Below are 5934 nucleotides of genomic sequence, written 5' to 3'. Positions count from 1 at the left end.
ATCAACGGCGAGGAAAGCCTCAAGAGCCGCCGGTTTATTCTATGCGTATACAGGGCAGCAGGGCTGTAGTGCAATACTCGAGCTAGCACTCACATAGCTAGGGGCGTGATGGCTGTGCCAGCCGTGACGCTCTTTTGACTTGTTGCGAGGAATCGATCGTCAGTACGTGGGCCGCTCACCACATGATGCTGCTTGATCTGCGGTAGCCCAACCATTTTGCGCGTGTCGTGTGGAGCAAGGGCTGGAGCTGCTATATCGAGTATGGTGTGTGTGGCCGGTGGACTACTACTCCTGTAGATGGAGCTTGCGAGAGTATGGTCGTTCTCAGCATAATGCTCTCCATTTTGAGCAACTTCTCGCTGGTGTGCTGTGCATTATTGAGCCTGTGTCCATGTGGATATGTAGGGGCATTATACACAACCAACCAGCAACTGTGTGGGTCGCGCAACGCTCGGATCTCGCTATGATTCAACTGCTCCACACGCGGCAGGCCAGAGCTTTTCTTGGCCTGTGTGGTGGTGGGCTCGACGTTCAGCTCCTTCTTCGTACTTTCAATTCCGATCGATCTCAGATAAAAGATTTCCATTCCGATCTACCCGAATATATAACATGACACTTGGATGGCCGGGATGAAAAGCGAGGCGAACGGCAGCTCAAACAATCTTCCGCCACACGAATCGTTGCTTCCCACCCAAAGGCATGTTGTCATGTAATCAGCGTTGAATGAGCCGATAAACCACTGCAGAATGTTCGAACGAGAGCGCCGAGACTAGACTACTGCAGAGGTGCTCCCTTTTCTTCACAAGCGAAGCTGGAGTGGCACAAGAAACAAACTCCAGAAACTCTGCGAGGAGCTCGAATCTTTCCACAGTTTCGATCATCCTTGCTTAAAATACGCTGCACTACCACGTCTAGCTTGTCAGCTTGTCACTTAAAAAGAATTGCTTACCGTTATGCCGGCCTTGCACCAAAGAGGACTATAGCCAAGAACGAATTGGACTTGTCCATTTCTCGCACGGTTTCCACTATTTGTTTTGCTAACGAACGCTGGTATTTTATTCTGAAACAAGGAAAAAATGCTAATTCTTTGTCAGATGATGTTATCAAATCTCAGTTGCAAGTCATGTTGCAACTCATGACTAGCCCGAATCAAGATGCAAATCAAACGATGTAAGACTTGACTGAGCACGAAGCTAGTTCTCGAGAACTAGCAAATCTCTTTTTATTAATTGAAAAGAAGGTTTTAGAGGTTTTACAAACCAAACAAATCTTCACCAAAGGTCAAGAACAATGGCACAAAGCCTACTCCCGCGACATCACATTACTCAACGTCGTAACCCAGTGAGACTCCACATCATCACCTCTTATATAATTTTTTAAAAAAAAATCATGTTTGAAGTAGAAACCTCATTCCGGAAGACCCAGGCGTTTCTTTCCTTCTAAACTTCCCATGACCTCAACATTGCAAGCGACTCCATGGCCCTCTTTAATTGTCCATACTTGTGAACTCGCTTGTGAATGCTGGTAATCAAATGCCAGGTGCACGCCATATCTCGTATCCTACTCCTCAAAATAGGCTTTTGTCCAACCACACGATACAACGAAGATGCTTGGACCGCAACACAACAAGCTCTAAAGAAAAGACGGAGAAAGAATGGAGAAACAAATACCGACATTAGCAGTTGGACAAAAACTAATACAATCCGCAACCGCTACACCTTTCCCCACCACGCTCCTCACACACCGAAACGCTGTACCATGCAGATGGAAATTGAATGTCAAGAAAAATACCGGATCCCCAGGGCTCCATTACATTACTAGGCGATTTCAGCACAGGCAGAGCTGCTGAATAGTCAATACGCCACCGTACCGCTACTACACCATTCATTCGTTTGAGTACGTAGGAAGGGAGGGAAGGCCGACTTTTGCGTGAAGGGTTTGAATGCCCAGGTCCGGACGGACGCGCCGACGCAGGTGGGCTCACGTGAGTGACGAGGGTTCATTATTTTTTCTTCCATAGAAAATTCGGGGATCGATGAGTGCTGGATTCGGTGCGCAGTGCGGTGCAGTTGCAGCAGCATGATTCCTCGCAGTCCCCGTGGCCTTATCCGCGCCGGCCGAGTGCGACTTCTCACGATCCGTCCAAAACCTCCTCGGAACAAAATTCCCGGGCACTCCACTTTAAACAAACCCACCCAGCCGTGGCTTGCAGTTGCACCCTTTTGGCCTCTCCGCCTACTACATATACTGGTGCTAGCTACTTGTACATTGGATTGGATATTGTTTGGTCATTGGATGACACTCTTTAGAGCATCCCCACTCGTCTCCCCGACAAGGACCCCGAGCGACGTTTTTTCAATCCGGACGGTGTTATTCGGTCCAGTCGCGCCTCCGGTTCCTCGATTTCATCCGGATTTGGGTTTAAATCCATCCGGCGAGCCCACGTCATCCCCGGACCCCCGGGGAGCGCTCGGGGACTCCGGACGAAACGAAAGCGCGCGAAACGTCGAGGAAACTTCCCGCGCGCCTGGTGGCCCCAACTTGTCAGCGAGAGACACCGATCGTCGTCCTCATCGCATCGTCTTCCGCGCGCTGCAAAAGCCTGCCGCCGGTCACTATTCGTCGACGCGTAGCTTCCACGCAGCGAGTTAATGTCGTCGCCTCGGTAGCACGCGCGGCTACCTCTATTTATCGCCGATCAACCGCGACTGCCCCGCATTCACCTCCTCGCTCACCTTCCCCAAATCTTCCCCGATCTCGCTCGAACCCGCGACGACCAAAGCAATGGCGAACGACGGCGCGGCAAACAATGGCTTCGGCCGCCGCTCTCTCCACCAACGAACGTCGCGCCGAAGCCCGTCGAGCTGATCAAGCTCGAGGAGAGCAGCGACGACGACATTTACCGGCCGACGCCGCCACGCCGGCGACCCTGGGCAGGGTTCGAGCCACTGGTACGAGGCGGCACCGCCACAGGACGACGCCAGCTCAAGCAACGACGACGGCGCGGACTACACGACCTTCTACCGCCATTTCGGCATGTAGGAGGCCGCTTTTAGTTTATGTTCATGTTTCCCTGTCGCCGAATTCAAATATATGTACGAATTCGGTCTATATATGTACTAACTCGCCTATATAAGTTAAATATCACTAAATTTCGCTTATGTGTGTATGAGTTTCGCCTACTTCTGTTCGAATTCGTCGTATTTTTTCAAAACCTTTACATCCGTCCTGGGCTCGCCGCTGGGAAAAATGGGCTCCCCGAACCAAATTTTCCTCCAATCCGGGCGAAACTTTCGCCGGATTTGGGCGTGGGGAGCGCAAACGAGTGGAGATGCTCATAGGATATTTTTTTATATGAGACTTGTTTGATTTGAATGGTTTCAAACAATCGAACTTCTCCTATACTCCACCTTGGTGTAGCTCCTTGAGTAAAACCAAGTGGAAACAATCCTTCATTTCTATCATAACCATGCCACCGACATAATTCATATACTCCTCTATAATTATGATTTTTAGGTTCGCGTAGGGTTTTTACATGCCATACCGTTTAAATCTTGAGGCTAAAATATAGAGTATTTCAAAACAGAGGGAGTGTGGTTTATAAATGAACACTTGATTTCACTGCTTATCATTTTCTGCATATTATTCTCGCTCTACAAGCAAACTACCCTTTTTGGGCGCTGCGTTTTGGCTTTGAGAAGCAGATGTTCCTAGATGTACAAAAATATTATATAAAATAATTTAAAGTAATTCATGAAATTTCTATTTCTTCATGTTGTACACGTTGGCGTGTTTTACTTTATGCATGCAAAGTTATATGAATAGAATAGATATTTTGTGCTCTGCGGAAAAATCTAAAAGGTTCTGCACTAAAAAAACATTTTTTAGAGCATCACATTTATTATTTAAGTATGTAACAAAAAAAACCTTTTTCTACGCATAAGAAGTGGATATATGTACACTATTTTTTTTTGTATTGACATCTCATAAGCGAATGGACTTTTGTAGCTCGGTCGAGGTGTAGGCCATTTTTTGAACCTATGAAAAATTCATTTCGAACATGCCATTTTTTGAAAAAATATTTTAATATAGATAATATTGTAATCTACAAGTATGTAAATTTTCAAAATGACATATGTTGTATTTTAGGATCAAGAAAAATAAAAAATCTTGATTTCACCATTGGTGAACAATAATGAAGACTACACTAAAATCTAGATTTTATCATTATTTCCGATTTTGTCTTCTTACCGAGGGAAAAATATAATATATTTCAATCTGAAAATTTACACTCACATAGATTACTGTAACAACCCAACTTTTTGCATCTAGGTTTAATGTTTGGAATGCAAAAATTAGGGCCAACAAAAACTTTTCTGTTTTTATTTGATGAATGCATGTTTGATCTTGTTCTTTCCATGTTGGGTGTGTGTATGTTTGCTTTTTGAGAATCTCCAGTTAGGTGCAAATCCTCAAAACCCTAAAACCCTAATTTCTTGGACCCCTCTTTTTATTTCTTATGTTTATTTGAAAAAACTTGCAAAACCCTATACCTTGGTAAACCCCTAGCTTAAAATCATGATCTTTCAAGATCGTGTCTCTCACCATTTTCCTTTTTGCTATTTCTTTTTCTCCATTTCTTCAAATGCTATTCTGAAAAATCCCTAGTTGGAATCTTTCAATCTCATCACACTCTTGCTTTATTTTAGCTCTAGATAAAAATAGAGTGGCCTTCTCAAATATCTGAAAAGTGGAGAATTAAATGGATTGTCACTTGGACCATTACATCTCCACCCATTCTTCCACTTTTCCCTCTCTTTCTTATTCCTCTCCAAGTCATCCTCCCGGTGGACTAGGGTTGTACCGCACCCTGTACCCCTCCCTGATCCCCCAGCTCGACCATCCTTCCCTCCTCTCTCTTGGACACCACCTCGGGACGCGCGCATGGAAAAATTGAGGAGATCTCCCCCCCTTCTATTTTTGGCCCGACCTGGTTATCCTGGTCGTGCTGCACCGTTCCCTCTCACTCCCTGGCACCCCTATCGTGTTCCCTCCCTTTGAAAGCACCCCGGTCACCCCCAATGGCCGACGAGCACGTCGGCCCGGCCATGGCCACATCGCCTACTCCACCTCCCCTCTCTGGTAGCACTCGTTCAACCACGGTGGACAGGAGGAGCTGACCACACACCGTAGACCTGAGCAGGGACACGCCCTAGTCCTCCCCCGTCGCACCAATGCACGCCCTGTCGTGTTGGCCCGGCATGCACCTGGCCGGCAGCCACGCCACCTAAATGTCCCCTCTTCTCTCCACGCCACCAACACTCGCGTCGCTCCAAACCATGGCACTGCAGCGCAGACACGCAGCGCCACCGCCTCTCTCGACCAACCCCCTGATGCCACCCTCCTTTCCATCCCCGCACAGACGTGGTGCATCGTGCACCGCGCGTGCTGCTTGTGACGGTAAAGCACACATCCGTTGGGAACCCCAAGAGGAAGGTATGATGCGTACAACGGCAAGTTTTTCCCTCAGTAAGAAACCAAGGTTATCGAACCAGTAGGAGTCAAGAAACACGTTGAAGGTTGATGGCGGCGGAGTGTAGTGCGGCGCAACACCAGGGATTCCGGCGCCAACATGGAACCTGCACAACACAACCAAGATACTTTGCCCCAACTTCACAGTGAGGTTGTCAATCTCACCGGCTTGCTGTAACAAAGGATTAGATGTATAGTGTGGATGATGATGTTTGCAGAGAACAGTAGAACGAGTATTGCAGTAGATTGTATTCGATGTAAAAGAATGGACCGGGGTCCACAGTTCACTAGTGGTGTCTCTCCCATAAGAAATAGCATGTTGGGTCAACAAATTACATTTGGGCAATTGACAAATAAAGATAGCATGACAATGCACATACATGTTATGATGAGTAGTGTGAA

This window comes from Lolium perenne, chromosome 2 (assembly GCF_019359855.2).
Source record: "Lolium perenne isolate Kyuss_39 chromosome 2, Kyuss_2.0, whole genome shotgun sequence".
Classification (NCBI taxonomy): Eukaryota; Viridiplantae; Streptophyta; class Magnoliopsida; order Poales; family Poaceae; genus Lolium; species Lolium perenne.
This window is presented reverse-complemented; position numbering follows the sequence as displayed.